We start from the raw sequence: 27627 nt of genomic DNA on the forward strand, positions 1-27627 counted from the left end.
CCGTTCCTCACAAGCGACTTCTAATCAAGCTGCGGGCCTATGGGGTATCGTCTCAGTTGTGCGACTGGATTCGTGATTTCCTGTCAGGAAGGTCGCAGTTCCTAGTAATAGACGGCAAATCATCGAGTAAAACTGAAGTGATATATCAATTGTTCCCCAGGGAAGCGTCCTGGGACCTCTGCTGTTCCTGATCTATATAAATGACCTGGGTGACAATCTGAGCAGTTCTCTTAGGTTGTTCGCAGATGATGCTGTAATTTACTGTCTAGTAAGGTCATCCGAAGACCAGTATCAGTTGCAAAGCGATTTAGAAAAGATTGCTGTAAGGTGTGGCAGGAGGCAGTTGACGCTAAATAACGAAAAGTGTGAGGTGATTCACATGAGTTCCAAAAGAAATCCGTTGCAATTCGATTAATCGATAAATAGTACAATTCTCAAGGCTGTCAATTTATCTACGTACCTGGGTGTTAAAATTACGAACAACTTCAGTTGGAATGACCACATACACTCCTGGAAATGGAAAAAAGAACACATTGACACCGGTGTGTCAGACCCACCATACTTGCTCCGGACACTGCGAGAGGGCTGTACAAGCAATGATCACACGCGCGGCACAGCGGACACACCAGGAACCGCGGTGTTGGCCGTCGAATGGCGCTAGCTGCGCAGCATTTGTGCACCGCCGCCGTCAGTGTCAGCCAGTTTGCCGTGGCATACGGAGCTCCATCGCAGTCTTTAACACTGGTAGCATGCCGCGACAGCGTGGACGTGAACCGTATGTGCAGTTACCGGACTTTGAGCGAGGGCGTATAGTGGGCATGCGGGAGGCCGGGTGGACGTACCGCCGAATTGCTCAACACGTGGGGCGTGAGGTCTCCACAGTACATCGATGTTGTCGCCAGTGGTCGGCGGAAGGTGCACGTGCCCGTCGACCTGGGACCGGACCACAGCGACGCACGGATGCACGCCAAGACCGAAGGATCCTACGCAGTGCCGTAGGGGACCGCACCGCCATTTCCCAGCAAATTAGGGACACTGTTGCTCCTGGGGTATCGGCGAGGACCATTCGCAACCGTCTCCATGAAGCTGGGCTACGGTCCCGCACACCGTTAGGCCGTCTTCCGCTCACGCCCCAACATCGTGCAGCCCGCCTCCAGTGGTGACGCGACAGGCGTGAATGGAGGGACGAATGGAGACGTGTTGTCTTCAGCGATGAGAGTCGCTTCTGCCTTGGTGCCAATGATGGTCGTATGCGTGTTTGGCGCCGTGCAGGTGAGCGCCACAATCAGGACTGCATACGACCGAGGCACACAGGGCCAACACCCGGCATCATGGTGTGGGGAGCGATCTCCTACACTGGCCGTACACCACTGGTGATCGTCGAGGGGACACTGAATAGTGCACGGTACATCCAAACCGTCATCGAACCCATCGTTCTACCATTCCTAGACCGGCAAGGGAACTTGCTGTTCCAACAGGACAATGCACGTCCGCATGTATCCCGTGCCACCCAACGTGCTCTAGAAGGTGTAAGTCAACTACCCTGGCCAGCAAGATCTCCGGATCTGTCCCCCATTGAGCATGTTTGGGACTGGATGAAGCGTCGTCTCACGCGGTCTGCACGTCCAGCACGAACGCTGGTCCAACTGAGGCGCCAGGTGGAAATGGCATGGCAAGCCGTTCCACAGGACTACATCCAGCATCTCTACGATCGTCTCCATGGGAGAATAGCAGCCTGCATTGCTGCGAAAGGTGGATATACACTGTACTAGTGCCGACATTGTGCATGCTCTGTTGCCTGTGTCTATGTGCCTGTGGTTCTGTCAGTGTGATCATGTGATGTATCTGACCCCAGGAATGTGTCAAGAAGTTTCCCCTTCCTGGGACAATGAATTCACGGTGTTCTTATTTCAATTTCCAGGAGTGTAGATAATATTGAGGGGAAGGCGAGCCAAAGGTAGCGTTTCATTGGCAGGACACTTAGAAGATGCAACAAGTCCACTAAATAGACAGCTTACACTACACTCGTTCGTCCTCTGTTCGAATATTGCTGCGCGGTGTGAGATCCTTATCAGTTGGAATTGACGGAGAACATCCAAAGGGTGCAAAAAAGGGCAGCTCATTTGGTATTATCACGTAATAGCGGAGATAGTGTGGCAGATATGATACGCGATTTGGGATGGAAGTTATAAAACAAAGACGTATTTCGTCGCGGCGAGATCTATTTACGAAATTTCAGTCACCAACTGTCTCTTCTGAATGCGAAAATATTTTTTTGAGCCCAATCTACATAGGTAGGAATGATCATCAAAATATAATAAGAGAAATCAGAGCTCCAACAGAAAGGTTTAGGTGTTCATTTTTCCCGCGCGCTGTTCGGGAGTGGAATGGTAGAAAGATACTATGATTGTGGTTCGATGAACCCTCTGCCAAGCACTTGAATGTGAATTGCAGAGTATTCATGTAGATGTAGATGTAGAAGGTAAAAACTACATGTAACCTACTGTGATTTTGTCAGACTGCAGTACAGATTAACTTCTTGTGACACCTGCATTGCGATCTGGGCCTGGAAAAAGAGCAGAGGTTTACTGTCTATGAAACTCTCAATGGAAAGTGTCTTCAGTCATACGTTAAGGCATCAATCTCTGAGGAACCTGCTTCAGTTACGCAGCTCTTAGTGACGCGTGTGTTTTGAGTGAACACGGATTAGCAAATAACCTCTTCATAGACCCTAGAAGCATCATAGCAACTCATCCTATGAGGATTTTTGCAAGTAAAAGAAAGGCAGCAGAAGAAGACATATTCCTATTCACAAATGAAAACTTTCAATGAATTTAATCCTACAGCAGAAACGTCAAAATTAGATATTAAAATAGTTCATCGTGGAATCGATAAAATCTCATATATTATCAATCACGGCATGTTACCGTTGATTTTTAATAAAACAGGACTACCTTCTGCTAGATTTGTCCTGAGGAACGAGTTACTGAAGATAGTCAGTTTCCACCCACATGAAAATACAGATTTCGTCAACGGTCTATACCTCCTTAAAATACTAGAAGTTTTAAATGTCCTGGCTGAGGAAGACATCATCCTCCTCGAGAACTACAACAAATTATTTTCAAGAAACGATAAAGAGAAGCATTATGTCGTGAGAGAAACACAGTAAGTTTCTAGGTCATACAAGGGAAAGCTTAACGATTTTTAAGAGAAAGTACGTTTTTTCTCATTGCATTCTCCTTACTGACGTTATACTGAGTTGTCATATTTACTTTTTTAATGAACTTAATGCAGCATAGCTAATGACTAAGTAGTAAAAAACGAAGTTATAGGTTAATCACCTATGTCAGTAGAATATTTTTAGGTAAAAATATATTAGACTTTCATACATTTTTTCGTTTCCTGTTTCAAATGTAAGGCTGAGGGGGACACCACCCCCTTTCCCACCGATACCGAATAACAAACAACCTATCTTTAAATGCAAAACAAAAAAGCAGTGATATAGTATAAAGAAAAATCATACTAGAACAACAAGCCATCACAATGCCGATACGGAAACACACATTATTCTTCATCAAATTAAACAACTGCTGAGATACACAAAATCAGACCGCAAAAAAATCGAGTTGCCACGGAAGATGCAACAAATACTGAGTATTTTGCTGTCGTAGAATCCAAATCTGTCCTTCGTTTTTCCAAATTAGCTCTTCTTTTTATGTTACTGGGTCTTATCAAATAACTTTTCACCGCGATTAATCTTTCATTATTTTATATCTATATTTGTTCATTGCCATGTAAAATGGTATTGTGTCAAATATAATATTACTTTCACACTTTTTGTGTGTTGTTTTGAATGAAATGTGAGTTGAGTTTTTCATCATGAGGTTGACTGGTGTCCGCTGATGTGTTCTGTTATGTGTGTCATGAACATAGTTCATTGAAAAATAGAAGGAACGTCAATAACTGTGTGAAGCAAACATATATGTCATATTTCTGTATTCGTATTGGGGACCAAAGTAAGCTTTCGGCTTCCCATAAGACTTGTAAATTCTGTGTGGAGAGTTTTTGAATGTGGACAAAAGGGACAAAGAGAAACTTGAACTTTTGGAGTGCCATTGGTATGAAGATAACTATGAAACTACCTCCACGACTGTTATTTTGTCTTGTGAGTATGAAAGGCGTCAATAAATACAAGGAACGGGTTTGGGAGTAATCTGATTTGTAGTCAGTGAGTCGACCTATGCCACATAGCAAAGACATTCCAGTGCCAATTTTTATAACATGACCTGAACATTCATTGTGAGATGTCATGGAGGAAAGGTATCAAAGAAGATGGTACAGTCACGTGATGACAATTTACTGCTGGATCCTTCACCGTGACCGTCCTCATCACTCACATAGCAGATAATCATACGAACGGAATTTTTTTATGCAACATTTAGGGAGACTATGTTTTCTGTTAAGGACTAACTCCCGTGTCATTCAGTATTTCATGTGTCTACTTTATAATGTTTCATTATTGATTTTATACTGTTTCTCAGTAGATTTATTTTCAAGACTCTCGGTTGGACGAACAAAATAGCTCGAAAATTAGAAGCGACATAGAATAATTGATGCAGTATTTGTGTTCAGTGCAATAAAGTGACCACAAAATCGATCTCAGTTTCATAGCACAAAAATAAGTGTTGATCAATAATGAAAAATTCCTTTGTAAGAAAGCCAAACACTAAAATAATCTATCTATAAATCGAAATTTAATATTGCAGTACATTAATAGATACTTAATTCGATTGTTTCAGTAAATAATTTATACTTTCCCATTTAATAAATCAAAGAAACGTAGTCCGTGTTTGTTATCTTCTTTATACTATATGATCCTTTTCCTCTTGTTTACATAGGTTCATATCTACAAAATGTACATCGTCATTTGTGAGATTGTGAAATACTATTGGCAGTAAAAAATTAGGAATGCGATTTAAACGTCAGCTATGATATCTGTGGGAAAAATGGCATTGTCCTCTGTACAAAATTATTGAGAGTTTCGTGACCACTTGTTCACGTATGGTCTGCTGGTCTGGTTGTTACCAAAAATCTCAAAAAGTTTTCCGATGGGCTCCTAATTTTTACATGATACTCTAATGAACATTCGGACGGGTATAGGCTATTTATTTTTCCAATGTATATACCGGGGGATCAAAAAGTCAGTATAAATTTGAAAACTGAATTAATCACGGAATAATGTAGATAGAGAGGTACAAATTGACAAACATGCTTGTAATAACATGAGGTTTTATTAGAACCCCAAAGATACAAAAGTTCAAAAAAATGTCCTACAGATGGCGCTTCATCCGATCAGAATAGGAATAATTAGCATAACAAAGTAAGACAAAGCAAAGATGATGTTCTTTACAGGAAATGCTCAGTATGTCCACCATCATTCCTCAACAATAGCTGTAGTCAAGGAATAATGCTGTTCACAGCACTGTAAAGCATGTCCGGAGTTATGGTGAGGCATTGGCGTCGGATGTTATCTTTCAGCATCCCTAGACATGTCGGTCGATCAAGATACACTTGCGACTTCAAGTAAGCCCATAGCCAATATTCGCACGGACTGAGGTCTCGGGATCTGGGAGGCCAAGCACGACGAAAGTGGCGGATGAGCACATGATCATCACCAAACGATGCGCGCAAGAGATCTTTCGCGCATCTAGCAAAATTTTGTTTTTTTTTTGTTGTAATAAAACCCCATGTCATTCCATGCATGCGCGTCAATTTTTACCTTCCTATCTACATTATTCCGTGGTTCATTAAGTTTTCAAATCTATACTGACTTTTTGATCACCCGGTAATCGTGTTGCCAACATAATATAAAGTCTTTGGAAAGACCGGAAGTTTTGAAAAACGATGTTTCCAATGAACATGTATCCATGGAAATTCAATGTCGCGACATGCCCTCTACAGCACATTATTGAAAATAATATTTTCAATACTTGGAGTTGAGCTACAGGTGAGATTAACATGTCATTTTAAAGAGGAAGATCTGTAGTATTTTATTTCACAATAAACTGAAAACCCAAAATTTCATCATTTCTAGGTTTCGGGTTCCCTCAATACGGTGCATTATACCTCTTCCCGCCAGTTTTGGTCATCCTGATACATTCGGTGGCAGAAGGTGTCACTACATTTGGTGTCAGAATAGCGCACGTCGTCTGGCCAATACGATGTTCGAGTCCACCGCCCACAACACATTCACAAGATGTAGTGAGTTTTGACCAGTTTTGTTTTGAGTATTGGACGTTTTCTTGCCTTTCCGTGTTTTTGAGTACAGCTCATGGCAGGCCATTTTGAATGTTTTGCGTAAGCATATTCTTTTGTCAAATTAAATGTTAGTGTATTTTGGGCAGTAAGATTTATTGTTTTCTTCGTGGCATTTAATTACTTTCGTATTGGTTTGAGTATGATGTGTTGCTTTCATTCCCAGTTAGTCCTGAAACAAAACATTTGAGTACAAGAATAACCTAACTCCCTACATCATACTCATACTCAGTAACATCTCTACGATCGTCTCCATGGGAGAATAGCAGCCTGCATTGCTGCCAAAGGTGGATATACACTGTACTAGTGCCAACATTGTGCATGCTCTGTTGCCTGTGTCTATGTGCCTGTGGTTCTGTCAGTGTGATCATGTGATGTATCTGACCCAAGGAATGTGTCAATAAAGTTTCCCCTTCCTGGGACAATGAATTCACGGTGTTCTTATTTCAATTTCCAGGAGTGTATTAACATTGAGCGATTTCCTCAGTATGCACTTGTCGAATATGACTAGTGTGAAGGTACTGAAAGTGTAGGAGACAGTTTTGTCTATGTAAGCCCGAACCCTTGATACTGCCAGATGTTTGTCGTGTAATGCAACTTCTACTACGGAGAAAAAGTCGCGTATACAGAACAAAGTTTTTGGTTTATTATCCAGTTTACAGTGTGAACTTTTAAAAACTCAAATGCTTGACATACGAGACACAACAATTCTATCTTGACCGTCTCCTTTTGTAAACTGTTGTAAAGCGTCAGCAATGGACCGTCCCCATGGAGGTGCTTCATGGCGCGGCACACGACGCTACAAACTGTGAAGAATTACTGATGATGACGTATGCGAGTCGAATGTTAGTGTTTCGTCGCGATACAACGCTCCAAGAGCAGCTCAAACATAAAATAACGATCAAACCCTCATTCATACGAATACTTCAACAAAAAGTACTGGAACCTGTATGAACACCCTGTATTTGGAACTATTCACGATTACTCAGTTATACTTATTTCCAAGCTGCTATACTCATACCTCCCAGTTTATTAAACATAGCCGTATCCTTACATGTACTGTCCCTATAATTAAGTAATGGTGTGAACTTTTAAATGATTTATTTTTTAGCTACCAGTATTCGATCTTCCATGAACTGGAAAGGAATAATCAATTTATCTGGAATAAGCTTCAAAAAACTGCAACTTGCTCTGGAGTATTTTATACTAACATTAGCATAAGAGCATTGAACCATACCAAGAGTACATTAAATTAGTACAGGCATTAAAGTGGTCAAAGATTCCCTGTAAGTTATTCATTCTAATACATCTCTACCAAGAACTAAACTATAGTTTACACTTGCCCGCACGGTTAGCCGTTCGGTCTAACGCACGGATTTCCGGATTGGGAAGTAGCGTCTGGTCCCCGGCAGGAATCCACCCGGCTGACTTGTGTCGAGGTCCGATGAGCCGGCCAGTCTGTAAATGGTTTTTAGACGGTTTTCCATCTGCCTCGGTGAATGTGGACTGGTTCCCCTTATTCCGCCTCAGATACACTATGTCGGCGATTGCTGCGCAAACAAGTTCTCCACGTACGCGTACATCATCATTACTATACCACGTAAACATAGGGGTTACGCTCGCCTGGTGTGAGACGTTCCCTGGGGATGTCTACCGGGGGCCGAACCGCACAATAACACTGAAAGAGTGGTTCTGTGTGCGGCGGCGGAGGGGTGAAGTGGACTGCGGTATTCGTCGTGGGGTTGTGGACCACTGCGGCTGCGGCGGGGATGGAGCCTATCCGTCGTTTCCAGGCCCACTGTTAACATACAATACACCACAATACAACAGTTTACACATTCATTTTATCGTTGATTGTGATCACAGTTTGTCAGTTAGGTACTGGACCCTACAATATATCAGTAAATCAGATTATTTACAGCCTTTTTTTTAATTTACTAATTACTGTTAGCTGTGTATGTAAATAAGTATGAAGTTATTCGTATGCATGTTAAAGATAGTACATCCAGTGGATCACATGTATTTTTTATCTGTTTATAGACATATACAAGAATAAGTCTTAATATTATGTTTTGTGACAGGCAGATTTACATGAAACTTTAGCGAGGAGAGAGGCCACTTCGTTTCTCACACACTTTTTTCCACACATATTTTTTACTGGGGATATGATTGCGAATACTAATGAACCTGTTTTTGTCATATCAAACTCGCAAAAAACAGTTTTATGCACCTACTTACTTATAGGTTATCATACGGTATAGCAGTACTGTTGGAAGCTTTTAAAACTTTTCCAGTAGCCATGTCAGAGCCCCATCGATAAATCACAGGGTAAATTGAATTCTTTGTGTTGGGTACGAGTTCACATCGGAAGAAATTATTCAGTCATTCGATGTACAACTACATTCCCCAGAAAAACTACTGAAACCCAACCTGGAAATAAAAATTCTTCAAAAATCTAGAAATATTTTACCCCATTAAAGAAACTTATCACTTAATACATAATGGTTACATCACCTTATCTATTCATTATTGTTAATACTGTGTTGAAACGAACTTTTAGACATTACTAGGAGGTTGAGAACCCAAGAACAAACTTGACTCTCATAGCGGATGGTCAGTGCAACACGGTAAGTCTTATGATCTGCTAGAGCCATAAGCATGAGTAATTATTCCCTACAGTACCTCCTCCACAGTCTGATGCTTACCAGAAACAGGAAATTTTTGTTGCGAGGTGCAACCTTTGCCTTCTCAGACAGAGCAAAGGAAAAAGACACTATACACAGTAGTAAAATTAACATTCAGGAATAACGAACACAGCTCCTGTAGAGGTGGTCTCAGCAATCAATGCTAATTCACTCTCATCCAGACCAATTTCCAATAACATTCCTTCTAGGGCTTCATACGGGTCAATGAATTGCTAGTGGCACACTATGGACGTCTCATATCACTACCTTAATAACTTTCAAAAATGGTTCAAATTGCTCTGAGCACTATGGGACTCAACTGCTGTGGTCATAACTCCCCTAGAACTTAGAACTAGTTAAACCTAACTAACCTAAGGACATCACACACATCCATGCCCGAGGCAGAATTCGAACCTGCGACCATAGCGGTCGTGCGGTTCCAGACTGTAGCGCCTTTAACCGCTCGGCCACTGCGGCCGGCTTAATAACTTTCGCTTGTTGTTGTTGTTGTGGTCTTCAGTCTAGAGAATGGTTTGATGCAGCTCTCCATGTACTTATATCCTGTGCAAGCTTCTTTATCTCCAAATACACTCCTGGAAATTGAAATAAGAACATCGTGAATTCATTGTCCCAGGAAGTGGAAACTTTATTGACACATTCCTGGGGTCAGATACATCACATGATCACACTGACAGAACCACAGGCACATAGACACAGGCAACAGAGCATGCACAATGTCGGCACTAGTACAGTGTATATCCACCTTTCGTAGCAATGCAGGCTGCTATTCTCCCATGGAGACGATCGTAGAGATGCTGGATGTAGTCCTGTGGAACGGCTTGCCATGCCATTTCCACCTGGCGCCTCAGTTGGACCAGCGTTCGTGCTGGACGTGCAGACCGCGTGAGACGACGCTTCATCCAGTCCCAAACATGCTCAATGGGGGACAGATCCGGATATCTTGATGGCCAGGGTAGTTGACTTACACCTTCTAGAGCACGTTGGGTGGCACGGGATACATGCGGACGTGCATTGTCCTGTTGGAACAGCAAGTTCCCTTGCCGGTCTAGGAATGGTAGAACGATGGGTTCGATGACGGTTTGGATGTACCGTGCACTATTCAGTGTCCCCTCGACGATCACCAGTGGTGTACGGCCAGTGTAGGAGATCGCTCCCCACACCATGATGCCGGGTGTTGGCCCTGTGTGCCTCGGTCGTATGCAGTCCTGATTGTGGCGCTCACCTGCACGGCGCCAAACACGCATACGACCATCATTGGCATCAAGGCAGAAGCGACTCTCATCGCTGAAGACAACACGTCTCCATTCGTCCCTCCATTCACGCCTGTCGCGTCACCATTGGAGGCGGGCTGCACGATGTTGGGGCGTGAGCGGAAGACGGCCTAACGGTGTGCGGGACCGTAGCCCAGCTTCATGGAGACGGTTGCGAATGGTCCTCGCCGATACCCCAGGAGCAACAGTGTCCCTAATTTGCTGGGAAGTGGCGGTGCGGTCCCCTACGGCACTGCGTAGGATTCTACGGTCTTGGCGTGCATCCGTGCGTCGCTGCGGTCCGGTCCCAGGTCGACGGGCACGTGCACCTTCCGCCGACCACTGGCGACAACATCGATGTACTGTGGAGACCTCACGCCCCACGTGTTGAGCAATTCGGTGGTACGTCCACCCGGCCTCCCGCATGCCCACTATATGCCCTCGCTCAAAGTCCGTCAACTGCACATACGGTTCACGTCCACGCTGTCGCGGCATGCTACCAGTGTTAAAGACTGCGATGGAGCTCCGTATGCCACGGCAAACTGGCTGACACTGACGGCGGCGGTGCACAAATGCTGCGCAGCTGGCGCCATTCGACGGCCAACACCGCGGTTCCTGGTGTGTCCGCTGTGCCGCGCGTGTGATCATTGCTTGTACAGCCCTCTCGCAGTGTCCGGAGCAAGTATGGTGGGTCTGACACACCGGTGTCAATGTGTTCTTTTTTCCATTTCCTGGAGTGTAACTACAGCAACCTACATCCTTAGGAACCTGCTTCGTGTATTTATCTCTTGGTCTCCGTCTACGGTTTTTACCCCCCACGCTTCTCTCCATCACTAAACTGATGATCCCTTGATGCCGCAGAACGTGTCCTACTAACCGATCCCTTCTTCTAATCAAGTTACCCCATAAATTCCTCTTCTCCCCGATTCTATTCAGTACCTCCTCATTAGTTACGGGATCTACCCATCTAATCTTCAGCATTCTTCTGTTGCACCACATTTCGAAATCTTCTGTTCTCTTCTTGTGTAAACTGTTTATCGTCCATGTTTCACATCCATATATGGCTACACTCCATACAAATACTTTTAGAAAAGGCTTCCTGGCACTTAAATCTATACGCGATGTTAACAAATTTCTCTTCTTAAGAAACGCTTTACTTGCCATTGCTAGTCTACACATTGTATCCTCTCTACTTCGACAATCATTAGTTATTTTGCTCCCCAAATAGCAGAACTCATCTACTACCTTAAGTGTCTCATTTCCTAATCTAATTCTCTCGGCATCACCCGATTTAATTCGACTACATTCCATTATCATCGTTTTACTTTTGTTGGTGTTGATCATATATCCGTCTTTCAAGACACTGTCCGTTCTGTTAAACTGATCTTCCAGGTGACAGAATTACAATGTCATCTGCAAACCTCAGAGTTTTTATTTCTTCTCCTTGGATTTTAATCCCCATTCCAAAATTTTTCATTGTCTCCTTTACTACCTGCTTAATATACAGTTTGACATCGGGGATTGGCTACAATCCTGTCTCACTCCCTTCCCAACAGCTGCTTTGCTTTTATGCCCGTTGATTCTTATAACCCCCATCTGCTTCTTGTACGCATTGTAAATAGCCTTTTGCTCCCTATATTTGACCCCTGCCACCTTCAGAATTTGAAAGAGAATATTCCAGTCAACATTGTCAAAAGCTTTCTGTAGGTCTACAAATGCTAGAAACGTAGGTTTGTCTTTCCTTAGCCTATCTTCTAAGGTAAGTCGTAGGGTCAGTATTGCCTCACGTGTTACAACATTTCTACGGAATCGGAACTGATCTTCCCCGAGGTCGGCTTCTATCAGTTTCTTCTGTAAAGAATTCGTGTCAGTATTTTGCAGCTCCGATTTATTAAACTGATAGTTCGGTAATTTTCACACCTGTCAACACCTGCTTTCTTTGGGACGGTAGAGTTTTGTTATAGCTGGCTCTCCCAAGGCTATCAGTAGTTCTAGTGGAATGTTGTATTCACCCGGGGCCTTGTTTCAACTTAGGTATTTCAGTGCACTGTCAAATTCTTCACGCAGTATCACATCTCCCATTTCATCTTCACTTACGTCCCCTTACATTTCCATAACATTGCCCTGTAGTACTTCGCCCTTGTATAGGTCCTCTATATACTCCTTCCACGTTTCTACTTTCCCTTTCTTGCTGAGAACTGGTTTTCCATATCTGAGTTCTTGATTATCATATAAGTGGTTCTGTTTTCTCCAAAGGTTTCTTTAATTTTCCTGTTGGCAATATCTATCTTACCCCTAATGATATATGCCTCTACATCCTTGCATTTGTCCTCTGGCCATCCCTGCTTAACCATTTTGCACTTCCTGTCGATCTCATTTTTGAGACGTTTGTATTCCTTTTTGCCTGATTCATTTACTGCATTTTTATATTCTCTCCTTTCATCAATTAAATCCAGTATCTGTTCTGTTACCCAAGGATTTCTGCAAGCCTTCAGTTTTTTACCTATTTTATCATCTGCTGGCCTTACTATTTCATCTCTCAAGGCTACCCATTCTTCTTATACCGTATTTCTTTCCCCTGTTCCTGTCAATGGTTCCCTAATGCTCTCTCTGAAACTCTCTAAAACCTCTGTTTCTGTCAGTTTATCCAAGTCCCATTTCCTTAACTTCCCACCTCTTTGCAGTTTCCTTAGTTTTACTCTACAGTTCATAACCAATAGATTGTGGTCAGAGTCCCCATCTGCCCCTGGAAATGCCATGCAATTTAAAACCTGGTTCCTATAGCTCTGTCTTACCATTATATAATCTATGTGAAACCTTCCAAGGTCTCCAGGCCTCTTCCACGTATACAACCTTATTTCATGATTCTTTAACCGAGTGTTAGCTATGAACAAGTTGTGCCCTGTGCAAAATTCTACCAGGCTGGTTCCTCTTTCATTCCTGATTCCCATTCGATATTCACCTACTACTTTTCCTTCTCTTCCATTTCCTACTATCGAATTCCAGTCTCTCATGACTATTAAATTTTCGTTTCCCTTCACTATCTGAATAATTTCTTTTATCTCACCATACATTTCTTCAGTCTCTTCATCCCCTGTGGAGCTAGCAGGCATAAAATCTTGCACTACTGTGTAGGTATTGGCTTCGTGTCTATCTTCCCTTTCCTCCTGCCACCGAATTTCACTAATTTCCTCTATATCCAAGTTTAACCCATCCATTTCCTTTTTTAAATGTTCTAACCTACCTGCCCTATTAAGTGATCTGACATTCCACGCTCCGATCCGTAGAACGCCAGTTTTCTTTCTCCTGATAACGACATCTTCCTATGTAGTCCCCACCCGGAGATCCGAATGGTTGACTATTTTACCTTCGGAATATTTTACCCAAGAGGACGCCATCATCATTTCACCATACAGTAAAGCTGCATGCCCTCGGGAAAAATTACGGCTGTAGTTTCCCCTTGATTTCAGCACAGGAAGGCCATTTTGGATATTGTTACAAGGCCAGATCAGTCAATCTTCCAGACTGCTGCCCCTCTTCAGGAACCACACGTTTGTCTGGCCTCTCAACAGATATCCCTCCGTTCTGGTTCCACCTACGGTACGGCTATCTGTATCACTGAGGCACGGAAGCCTCCCCACCAACGGCAAGGTCCATGATTCATGGGGGGAGAATTTTCGCTTAATTAACCTATTAGGGTATGACATTCACTTAGAGAGCCTATGTATTTAGATAAAGATACGTTACATACTAACAGCTTAGCTAATATCATCCACTGTGAATTCTCACAAAACACAATTCCCTTAAGTCAGTTGCCTCAGACTATGTGGAAATATATCTTAATCACATTATATGAAATATTACATACATTCACTCCTGCGTCAAATAACTGTTGAGATTCTTTGAACCCTCAGTCACTTTCAATTTTGACATGTGTTGATGTGGTCTTCAGTCCTGAGACTGGTTTGATGCAGCTCTCCATACTACTCTATCCTGTGCAAGCTTCTTCATCTCCCAGTACCTACTGCAGCCTACATCCTTCTGAATCTGCTTAGTGTATTCATCTCTTGGTCTCCCTCTACGATTTTTACCCCCCACGCTGCCCTCCAATACTAAATTGGTGATCCCTCGATGTCTCAGAACATGTCCTACCAATCGATCCCTTCTTCTAGTCAAGTTCTGCCACAAGCTCCTCTTCTCCCCAATTCTATTCAATACCTCCTCATTAGTTATGTGATCAACCCATCTAATCTTCAGCATTCTTCTGTAGCACCACATTTCGATAGCTTCTATTCTCTTCTTGTCTAAGCTATTTATCGTCCACGTTTCACTTCCATACATGGCTACACTCCATGCAAATAATTTCAGAAACGACTTCCTGACATTTAAATCTATACTCGATGTTAACAAATTTTTCTTCTTCAGAAACACTTTCCTTGCCATTGCCAGTCTACATATTATATCCTCCCTACTTCGACCATCAGCAGTTATTTTGCTCCCCAAATAGCAAAACTCCTCTACTACTTTAAGTGTCTCATTTCCTAATCTAATTCAGTCAACATCACCCGACTTAATTCGACTACATTCCATTATCCTCGTTTTGCTTTTGTTGATGTTCATTTTATATCCTCCTTTCAAGACACTGTCCATTCCGTTCAACTGCTCTTCCAAGTCCTTTGCTGTCTCTGACAAAATTACAATGTCATCGGCGAACCTCAAAGTTTTTAGTTCTTCTCCATGGATTTTAATACCTACTCCGAACTTTTCTTTCGTTTCCTTTATTGCTTGCTCAATATACAGATTGAATAACATCGGGGATAGGCTACAACCCTGTCTTACTCCCTTCCCAACCACTGCTTCCCTTTCATGTCCCTCGACTCTTATAACTGCCATCTGGTTTCTGTACAAATTGTAAATAGCCTTTCGCTCTCTGTATTTTACCCCTGCCACCTTCAGAATTTGAAAGACAGTATTCCAATCAACATTGTCAAAAGCTTTCTCTAAGTCTACAAATGCTAGAAACGTAGGTTTGCCTTTCCTTAATCTTTCTTCTAAGATAAGTCGTAGGGTCAGTATTGCCTCACGTGTTCCAGCATTTCTACGGAATCCAAACTGATCTTCCCCGAGGTCGGCTTCTATCAGTTTTTCCATTCGTCTGTAAAGAATTCGCGTTAGTATTTTGCAGCTGTGACTTATTAAACTGATAGTTCGGTAATTTTCACATCTGTCAACACTTGCTTTCTTTGGGATTGGGATTATTATATTCTTCTTGAAGTCTGAAGATATTTCGCCTGTCTCATACATCTTGCTCACCAGATGGTAGAGTTTTGTCAGGACTGGCTCTCCCAAGGTTGTCAGTAGATCTAATGGAATGTTGTCTACTCCGGGGGCCTTGTTTCGACTCAAGTCTTTCAGTGCTCTGTCAATCTCTTCACGCAATATCATATCTCCCATTTCATCTTCATCTACATCCTCTTCCGTTTCCATAATATTGTCCTCAAGTACATCGCCCTTGTATAGACCCTCTATATACTCCTTCCACCTTTCTGCTTTCCCTTCTTTGCTTAGAACTGGGTTTCCATCTGAGCTCTTCATATTCATACAAGTGGTTCTCTTTTCTCCAAAGGTCTCTTTAATTTTCCTGTAGGCAGTATCTATCTTACCCCCAGCCATACCTGCTTACCCACTTTGCACTTCCTGTCGATCTCGCTATTGAGACGTTTGTAATCCTTTTTGCCTGCTTCATTTACTGCATTTTCATATTTTCTCCTTTCATCAATTAAATTCAGTATTTCTTCTGTTACCCAAGGGTTTCTACTAGCCCTCGTCTTTTTACCTATTTGATCCTCTGCTGGCTTCACTATTTCATCCATCAAAGCTACCCATTCTTCTTCTACTGTATTTCTTTCCCCCATTCCTGTCAATTGTTCCCTTATGCTCTCCCTGAAACTCTGTACAATCTCTGGTTCTTTGAATTTATCCGGGTCCCATCTCCTTAAACTCCCACCTTTTTGCAGTTTCTTCAGTTTTAATCTACAGTTCATAACCAATATATTGTGATCAGAGTCCATATCTGCCCTGGAAATGTCTTACAATTTAAAATCTGGTTCCTAAATCTCTGTCTTACCATTATATAATCTATCTGATACCTTTTAGTATCTCCAGGGATCTTCCATGTATACAACCTTCTTTCATGATTCTTAAACCAAGTGTTAGTTATGATTAAGTTATGCTCTGCGCAAAATTCAACCAGACGGCTTCCTCTTTCATTTCTCTCCCCCAATCCATATGCACCTACTATGTTTCCCTTTCTCCCTTTTCCCACTGACGAATTCCAGTCACCCATGACTATGAAATTTTTGTCTCCCTTCACTACCTGAATAATTTCTTTTATCTCATCATACATTTCATCAATTTCTTCGTCATCTGCAGAGCTAGTTGGCATGTAAACTTATACTACTGTAGTAGGCGTGGGCTTCGTGTCTATCTTGGCCACAATAATACGTTCACTATGCTGTTTGTAGTAGCTTACCCGTACACTTACTTTTTTATTCGTTATTAAACCTACTCCTGCACTACGCCTATTTGATTTTGTATTTATAACCCTGTATTCGCCTGACCAAAAGTCTTGTTCCTCCTGCCACCGAACTTCACTAATTCCCACTATATTTAACTTTAACATATCCATTTCCCTTTTCAAAATTTTCTAACCTACCTGCCTAATTAAGGGATCTGACATTCCACGCTCCGATCCATAGAACGCCAGTTTGCTTTCTCCTGATAAAGACGTCCTCTTGAGTAGTCCCCGCCCGGAGATCCGAATGGGGGACTATTTTACCTCCGGAATATTTTACCCAAGAGGACGCCATCATCATTAACCATACAGTAAAGCAGCATGCCGTCGGGAAAAATTACGGCTGTAGTTTCCCCTTGCTTTCAGCCGTTCGCAGTACCAGAACAGCAAGGCCGTTTTGGTTAGTGTTACAAGGCCAGATCAGTCAGTCATCCAGACTGTTGCCCCTGCAACTACTGAAAAGCCTGCTGCCCCTCTTCAGGAACCACGCGTTTGTCTGGCCTCTCAACAGATACCCCTCCATTGTGGTTGCAGCTACAGTACGGCTACCGGTATCGTTGAGGCACGAAAGCCTCCCCACCAACGGCAAGGTCCATGGTTCGTGGGGGGAGGAAATTTTGACGCAAGAAACTTTTGTTCTGCAGTGATTCGCTGTGAAGGGCTGCACATCTTGAGTATTGCACATAGCCTTAACTTTTCTTGTTCCTGTATTGGTTAAGACTTTTGTGTGTGTCATTTTCGAGACCACAAAGTGTCCTTCGTAAGGTTGGTGCAACTTCCTTATTAACTTTTATTTCTTTGAACTGCATTTGTAGTTTCTAACTACAACCAAATGCCCTATCTTATATGGATTTGGGGTACCTTTTCACTATTTCTTTTTCCTCTTACCCCTTCTTTTATTAAAAATTATTTAGCACTAGCCCCAGACACATGTTGGGCATGATCGTTTTTCATGGGCCGTTCAATACATTTGAATATTGTTTCTCCTTCTACATGTCTTCCTAGTACCTATATTGGATGATCTTGGGTGACTGAGGGGGTAGTTCATTTCTTACCTTTCTCCTGCTAGTTCTACCGATTTCGAATGCTTGTTTGCACAATATATCCAGAACAGCCTCTATAACTGGTGTGTGATCCCTCCACCTGGGTTGGCTTGCAGTTGGTACTTGGAAATCAAGATGCGACTAAAATTTTCCCAGGCTAGGAGCTCCTTAAACAGTGTAGCTGTAATTTGGGTTCCATTATCAGATCATATGTTCTTAGTTTCTCCTACCTATTTGAAGTAATCATCCCTCACTTAAAAATTATGTTGTTGGTCATATCTCTTTTTAAAGGATATAACTTAACTAATTTCGATCATCACATGAAAATGATAAAGATGTATGCCATACCTCTCCACCCTCTAGGCAGTGGACAGTAAAATTCCACTGCCACTAAATCTCATAAAGATTCTGGTATAATCGGGTATAGTATGTGTGTCTTTGAAGTTTGGATTTTTAATTTTTGGCATCTGTCACAAGGTTTCAGCATTCTCTTAACTTGTTAGGACACATTTTTTTAAAAAATTACAGCATTACGTCATATGCATTATGCATTTCTTTGGTCTAAAATGGTCATATCTTAGCTCTAGGTGCCACGTCAAAAAATTAATACTGTTTGAAGAAAGAATAATAACCATTTGTACACTGTGTTGTTTTTATGAAAGAGTCCATTGTGGATATTCTAGTTGATGTTATTTTCCTCTCGATTCTGCATAAAGTATTGTGTAAGTGCATTTAACATATCATCCCTGTGTTGTCCAGTATTTCAATATCTCAAAAGTAACTTTACATCTTTTTCATATTTATTTACTTACAGGACACATATTGAAAAATGCCCTCTCTACTTTTACATCTTTATTTGCTTATATGCCTGTTGGCAGTCTGCATAATACATCTGGTACTAATTGTTGAGTTCCTTCCTCATGTTGTATGGAAAATTTGAACTCTGATAGAAACAGGAACAATCACGTTAGTCTACCACACAAAAGACTACATTTTAATATAAAGGATAATGTGCTTCACTTCGAGTGTATTAGTGCTTCATGTTCTGCTAATAAATATTTAAATTTTCTAAACGACTATACAATGGCTAATGTTTTCTTTCGGCAACCAGTTGATTTCTTTAGTCGTATGTTTGCATCTCCTGTGAGTACTATTGGACTATGTTCTGTTCCATGGCATGTCCTTCTAGTCTAATATAAACGAGATCTTAGGCTGCAGTCCACGGCATCTGCTGCAAAATGTAAATATTGGTCAAAGTTTGAGTGAACTAGTAATGATGCTGCTGCTAAATTGTCTTCAATTCTATTGAATTGTGTGCTGAAGTCTTGCGACCACCACAAAGTTGTGTTGTTTCTGAGTAGGACCATCACGTGTGGAGTGTCCAATACTGTATTTGGTGTACATCACTACATATTATAAAAAAAGAACACTCACACACACACACACACACACACACACACACACACACACATATATATATATATATATATATATATATATATATATGTGTGTGTGTGTGTGTGTGTGTGTGTGTGTGTGTGTGTGTCTGTGTTTGTTTCACCTTGCCGTGCGGGATTAGCCGAGCGGTCTCAAGGGCTGAAGTCTGAAGTCATGGACTGTGCGGCTGGTCCCGGCGGAGGTTCGAGTCCTCCCTCGGGCATGGGTATGTGTGTTTGTCCTTAGGATAATTTAGGTTAAGTAGTGTGTAAGCTTAGAGACTGATGACCTTATCAGTTACGTCCCACAAGATTTCACACACATTTGAGCATTTGTTCCACCTTTCTTCCTGAACCACTGGACTGACTTCAATCAAACTTGGTACACTTATCACTCACTGTCTGGAAACAATCGCTGTAGGATAAGAACCACCAAACTATCGAAGCGGTGGAGATGGAAGTGAAAACGCAGTGTAACCCAAGACTCACAAATTCCTGTACTTTCATCCAGTACTTGAGAATGAGAGCACTTAATGACTTGCAACGACCTTTACACATAATTTCTCACTGACTGCCCCCACAAAATGATGAAATGATAAAATTTATCGATTACTACATTTTCGTCGATCATGCGTTAAAGCTCTCACATGAAGCATGACTAAATTTATTACCTCTTTACTGTTAACACTATTCACAACACAATTCACAAACAGTAGGCTCATATACCACTTTCTGTAATGACATACAGAGTAAATGGAATGGGACTGCAGCTGGTAGATGACTTGAAGATAGACTCAAACAGCTGTAATATTACTTAATAATTTTATTTAGCTTCCTCGGCACCATCTTCAAGCCCCCATATTCATTCAGTAATGTGCGCTGTTAAAGGATGAATACATCCAACTGGTTTCTGTATATTTCTAAGAACTTCTTAGTTGACATGGGACCTACACCCGTCTAACGATAGTTTTGCACAACCGCAACTGGTCCGGTGTAGCTCCTGTAGGGCGCTTCCCGATGGAGTACACGAACGATGAATACGTCGATACGATTTTGGTGCTTGATGCATCCGGTAACGAAGCTGCTCAAAGACGCCTGCCCAATTGCAATGTTGTTCGTCGCCTTGAGCAACGACATCGGGGAACTGGTAATCTACGTCCACAAATAGTGGACAGAGGTCGTCCAAGTCGTACTTCACAAACGGGGCACACGATACTTCAGATCGTTCGCCATCGGTGAAGTGCCAGTAATATTGCAAGGCAGTTCCAGTATCTCAGAGATTGGTTGTTGAAGTATTGTACGATAAATAAGTGCATGCATATCATTACATGTTGACATCATTAGCCAGAAGACTGCGTTCGACGAGTATAGTTTTGTGAATGGCTCGTGTACCAAGTGGGAGATAAATAACATTTTATAAATAAAGTGACGTTGACTGACGAATGTACCTTCACTCGTGAAGGTATTTTCAGTATTCACAACAGCCACTACTGGTCGGAACTTAAGCGGGATGTCGTATGTGATGTGGCTTTCAGGCACAATTTGACATAAACCTGTGTACTGGAGTACCTGTGGAAGAAATACTTTTCGGTCTTTACCTATTGCTAGGCAAGTTGAATGCGTCCCTGTATCGCAGATTTATTTGTAATACTTTTCCTGACGCATTAGAAGATGTTCTATTTGGCTTTTGGTGGCAGCTACGGTTTCAGTATGACGATGTAACACCAAGCTTTGGGGTGAATGAGCATAACTATTTAAATTTAGCGTTTCCAGTGAATTACATTGGTTGCGGATGTCCAATGTTGTAGCCTCCACGTTCCCCGGGCCTCAATCAACTAAATTTTTATTTGTTGGGTCGCTTAAAGAACAAATTTATAGTACTCCACTTACGGGTGTACACGACCCAATAGCTCGTGTAAATGCGCTTCCACATTAGTGGTTGTAGGTGTGTTGCGTACGGCCCAGTAAAGTATGATCCCGTGAATGGCAAACTGTTTGCAAATACAAGGTGGTCGCTTTGAACATATAATCTAAAGTGAACGTTGTTGGTACGTGTATGTACTGGCTCTGTGAAGACAAGCCTGGAGATCAAACGTACGCAGTGAAATTATTGTTTGTAGCATAACGTGCAATCCAGTGTAGTCTACCTATTGTGATTTTTGCACCTCATTGAATACAGAAGATGTTACTGTATCCACTATTATTTTCTGTTGTCATTATTTGTATCGTGGACAAAACAAAGTGGTCGTTTACGTCTTTAACAAAATCATGTTATGTCTTAATGTTCACATAAAGGTAACAGTAACAGAAAGAAATACATAAGGCACCACTGAGGAGGTGTAAATTTGACACAATTTAATGCTGTAACTAAAAAATATTTATTGCGAACGCGACTGGAAAATCAGCGGATCTGCATATCCTCTCCCAAACGCCTTGTGCCGTCTTACTGAGCTAATGAGACAGCTGCGGGAGAGTGTAGAGTTCATGCTGTCTGTTTTTGGCCATGCTGTACGAAGCTGCAGCGTCGTTAGAGCCTCGTTTTTTAGACCTCTTTTCTATGAAACCTTTGGCGGGACTAGGTTTTACAGTTCGCAGATTGAAAAACCAACAACAAAAGTGACTATAACAAAATGTCAACTGTTGTGTCCCTTTGCCTGGAAATGAATGTCTCGGAAACAGTGAAGTTTGTCAGCTGTTCGTGTGCTTATGTCATCAACATCTATGGGAGGGTGTTGAAGGACAGTGAAATGATGAGAGAGCTACAAGGTAATGGACGTCCACGCCTCATTAGATACCGTCGAGACCTGAAGCTTGTCCGCTCTCTACAATGGGATACGCAGCGACCTGTGCCAGGCGTGACGACAGAGTACAATGCTGTTGCAAGCACAAAGGTTTCGGAGCTCACCGAAGTGCACATTGTTACACATGTAACGCCGAAGAGGGTGACCTATACGTATGACCATGCTGATGCAACGACATCGTCAACTGCGATTGCAGTGAGTACGTTATCTACGAGGTTTCACAGTGAATCAATGGAACCGTGTCATCTGGCCAGACGAATCAGGTTTCATGTTACACCAAGTTGATTGTCGTGTCCAACTACGTTGTCATCCAGATAAACAACTGTATGAAACATACACGCTTCACAGGTTTAGGCCGTGTAGGGGTAGTATAATGCTATTGGAAAAATTCATCTGACTTTCTATAGGACCTCTGGTACTAAGATAAGACACCATGAAAAATGTAGACTACGTAATAATTATCCCGGACTGACTGCGTCCATTTATGTTCGATGTCTATGCCTAAAGGCGATGGCACCGTCTATCAAGAAAATGGCAGTGTCACAAGTCCCGAATCGCGCTGCAGTGGTCTGATGAGCGTGATAGTAAACTCACATCGATGTCTTGGCTACAAAATTCGTCTGACCTGATTCCGATGGTACATATCTGGAAAGTTCAGCACCCACAAACTACTGGCCCGTAGTTTACCGGAACTACGAAGCCGATGCGTACACATCTGATGCCGAATTCTTTATGAAACCAATGTACCTAGGACTTGTCAAATCCATGTCACCCAGAACTGTATTATTTTCGAAGGTGGAGCAACACGCTATTAAGCAGGTGGTGTTAACGGTTTGGATCGCCAGTGTACATTATACGATATTTCGTAATGCTCGCTGACTGAAACTATGTATCTCCACTAACACATTTTTACCAGTTACCTCAATAAAGACAACTACAACACTTTCCACTGCATCAGTTAATATATCAGTCTCTATCATCCATAATTCATCTAAGCCTTCAAGTAAAGATATCATAGCCGGCCGGAGTGCCCGTGCGGTTCTAGGCGCTACAGTCTGGAGCCGAGCGACCGCTACGGTCGCAGGTTCGAATCCGGCCTCGGGCATGGATGTGTGTGATGTCCATAGGTTAGTTAGGTTTAATTAGTTCTAAGTTCTAGGGGACTGATGACCTCAGAAGTTAAGTCATATAGTGCTCACAGGCATTTGAACCATTTTTGAAGATATCATAGTTGTTATTCGTATTTTTTTATGTTTATTTGTTAACTAGTAACTTCATAGTATGCACTCCTTTCATGACAAAATATGAGTCAGTTCACAGGTTATTGACTGATATACGTATTCCAGTTTGGATTCTGAGCATCTGTAAGCAGTCGACCATGGTCTATCCATCACAACTGACTTCCGAATGCATTTTTGCTACCAGATAGAAGTCAAGATGACTCTTCTCATTTGACTTTGCACATTAACATACAAGATTGTATGTGTGTCAACATTTGTGGTTAGACAAAGTTCTAAATTTTGTGCGTAGCCAGTCGTAATATTTTTGCGATCTAAGTATGGGCATGTCACAGGCATTCTTTGGTGAAATATGGGCGCTGGGAGTGAAAAACTGGACAAGTATGTAGTGTATTTTGTGGCTGGAAACCCGGCTGATAAAGTATAGCTTGCATCTGCGGGATAGCCGTGCGGTCTGAAGCGTCTTGTCACGGTTCGCGCTGCTCCCTCCCTCCCCCCACCCCCCTCCCCGTCGGAGGTTCGAGTCCTCCCTCGGGCATGGGTGTGAGTTGTCCTTAGAGTAAGTTAGCTTAAGTCAGTATAATTACTGTGTAAGCCTAGGGACCGATGACCTCAGCAGTTTGGTCCCATAGTCCTTACCACAAATTTCCAATTTACGCTTTAATCTGCAGTCAAACAGAACGAGTGTGTGAAACATAAAGGTGAGTACTGCTGTGTTTCCTTGGGAAACCATCTAGACACAGCTCTGTGATACGAGTGCTGTAATTACTTATGGGCAGCAAATACTTAAAACTTTCTACACAACTTGGTGATATATATCAAGCAAAGAGAGATGAAACAGATGAGACAGTTTTGTAGAAGAGGAAATTTTGTTATGTTGGTCAACAGAGCAATTGGCGTCTAACTTGCTGGTTAGTTTGTTGCTTGATATGGGCGAGTTGACCCAACAGCGAGGTAATTGGTCCCATCAGACTAGGAAAGCTGGGTAAGGAAGTCGGCCGTGCCTTTCCAAACGAACCTTCCCCGAATTTGCCTGAAGCGTTATAAGGACATCATGGAAAACCTAAATCAGGATGGCTAAACGCAGGTTTGAGACGTGGTCTTCCCGAGTCCACTATTCCAAACACTTCGCCATCTCGCTCGGTGTCTAACAAGTGAATCACTGCAACCAGTCACACAGAAATAAGAAACATATCGTCACCGGATATAGCTCACAAATCCGCTGGTATCCAGATCAGTGAGCCTAGGACCGACAAACAAGTTTACACTTCCACAGGAAAGGATAGTAACACACCCGCCAGGCTAGGTGAGAGCGCTAAAGCACTGCTTCCTCGACTCGAGTAGGCACACTGGCCCACGATAAACTCTGCCCGGTGGATTAGCGACGAGGGCTGTTGTTTTTCGTTTGTTTTCCACATCCCACTAGGTGAATACTGGGCTGGTCAACACGTCCCGCCTCAGTTACACAACTTGCAGACATTTGCAACACTTTCACACTATTGGTTTTCACTAGACGCAGACAGCTGGGTACACTGATTCTGTCCTGGGAGGTATGGGGTGGCGGCAGGAAGGGGATCCAGCCACCCCTTCAATTAACCATGTCAAATCCGATCGTAATCATGCCAACCCTGCGAAAACTCTGGGACAAAGGCACAAGCAAAAGAAGGAGAAGAGGAAGAAGTAGTAGTGGATAATGTTGTCTGGCCATCATGAAAGAGGATGAACTGGCTGACCCGAGTAGTTCATTATCTGCTTCTGAGTTGAATGAATCTCTATGCTGTCCCACGAGTAACAATGTAATACTACTTCCCGAGGTAATAAACTGTCCTGTCACTAGGGAACTACATCTAAAACTTCTTCTAGTGCAAATGTTGATATAGTACGATATGCCATCATCCTTTCCGGCCTCACTACTATTTTTGTATGACAACGAAAGTGTTATCTAAGTGTTACGAAAAGGAATGAAACTTCTGTTTAACTATAGTCACAATTAGCCTCACCAATCTCTCATATCTTGTACAGTCGATTAATATGTCAAGGAACTATAAAGCTATAAATACAAAGTAAAGTTAGACTAGTATGGCCAGTTTCTCCACACAAGATCTATTCTCCGTAATTTTCAAAAGAGAAACAGTGTTCGCCAGTCTAATTTGGGCAGTCACTAATATTAACCATCTGATTATTTCAATTTACGTCCTTAGTGCAAATATTACACATGAATTTAATTACTGATGGATATTCCCCCTGAACTCGAAAAGACAGCAAGAATTGTACCCGACTGCTTTGAATTATTATTTTTGATTTAAGGAAATCATGGTTTGTCTGTGCCATTAGATGATTTTGCATGTTTAAGGGTGTATGAGGCTTTGGAGCATCAGTAGGGCATGCATTTCCTAGGTGTCGTAAAATGGGACAGTCACAAGTTACGTACGCACAGATAAAAAAAATTTCAGTATATTAAATTCGAACAGTGCAAACACTGATTTGTATATATTTACAGTTCTATTGAAAACTGTATGTGGAGGCATGCGAAGCTGTTTTGATGTGGATGTCTTCATTCTCGTCGTCCTTGCAGTGTCTTATATCTATGGCTCTCATATAGCAATTTTATACGTATTTATGCTCTCCTGTCAACGTGCTAGAAAAGTAGCAGGTCACTTTTTGAAGAACGAAAAACCATTATCAGAGGTTGTTCCTGCCAAGACGATCAATTGCGCTAATAGAAGTAGCACCTCTAGCTGTTGCGTCACTGAATAAACGCTGAAAGTTGTGGTCAGATCCGGTCCGCCCGGCTAGCCGCGCGGTCTAACGCGGTGATGCTTCCCGAGTGGGAAGGCATACTGGTTGCTGGCACGAATCCGCCCGGTGGATTAGTGTCGAGGTCCGGTGTGCTGGCCAGCCAGTGGATGGTTTTTAAGGCGGTTTTCCATCCACCTCGGCGAATGCGGGCTGGCTCCCCTTATTCCTCCTCAGTTACACTATGTGGCGATTGCTGCACAAACACCGTATCCACGTACGCGGCACTGGGGGCCGAACCGCACAATAACCCTGAACCCTGGGTTCGGTGTGGGGTGGGTGGACTGCTGTGGCCTGTTGTGGGGTTGTGAACCACTGAGGGCTACAGCGGGACGAAGCCTCTCCGTCGTTTCGAGGTCCCCGCTTTATTACATGCATACATACATATGGTTAGATCCAGAAATCAGTACTTATTTAATCATAAAAGTTAATTACAAAACTCGGAAAGAGAATTATCCTCCGTAACAAATTTCAGTACTGCAATGCAATTGTTCGTTATTTTTAATAGTACTTAATCATATTCGCTCCAGTAGGACCACTTGCATAGGTGACGAATTTGGACTTTGCTGTACAAAGGATCTTCTAAATATTTGACATGGCACGCATCTTGTTAATCTCCGTAGTGACGGTGACTACCATTGTTCTGTATTAGCCGATTGTGGAAGAAAACAGTATTAAATTAGAGTGGTCACGATCCCATCTGACTCCAGTTGCTACGCAACAAGAATGTTAGCCGCAAGTAGTGGCTCAATCACTGGCGCTCCACAATTTCGCCCACTCAAAGCATACATAAACTAGAAGAGCTGCATGAGTTTTGTATGGTATGAACTGACCTCAAAATGTTCCGTTTTATATATGAACGGTTTCCATTAGTAGACCCATCAATACTATCAGCTGCAGAATTGTGAAAATTGTTGAAACAGTATTTACAGAAGAAATGTCGTGTAGTCACTAAGAGACTGCAAATTAGAAAATCTCATGAAATTATTTGCATTACAGGTTTTAACTAGAAGAATTTCACGTACGGAAAATGAAGAATCTTTTATGTCTGCCCACTCGTCTCATATAGGGTGCCTAGGAGGTGGTTTCCTGTAATCGCTAGACAATAATTCAAACAAATTGTATTAATGGAGTTTATTACAGTAAGTTAAATTGACAGTACTTAACTTTACGTATCCACAAAGTTGTGTCGCAAGCAAATGGCGATATGCAAATAATGAAAGTGCTTTGGTATATAACGGGTGATCAAAAAGTCAGTATAAATTTGAAAACTTAATAAACCACGGAATAACGTAGATAGAGAGGTAAAAATTGACACACATGCTTGGAATGCCATGAGGTTTTATTAGAACAAGAAAAAAAAAACCACTCCATATTGCTAGACGCGTGAAAGATCTCTTGCGCGCGTCGTTTGGTAATGATCGTGTGCTCACCCGCCACTTTCGCCATGCTTGGCCTCCCAGGTCCCC

This window comes from Schistocerca serialis, chromosome 3 (genome assembly GCF_023864345.2).
Source record: "Schistocerca serialis cubense isolate TAMUIC-IGC-003099 chromosome 3, iqSchSeri2.2, whole genome shotgun sequence".
Taxonomy (NCBI): Eukaryota; Metazoa; Arthropoda; class Insecta; order Orthoptera; family Acrididae; genus Schistocerca; species Schistocerca serialis.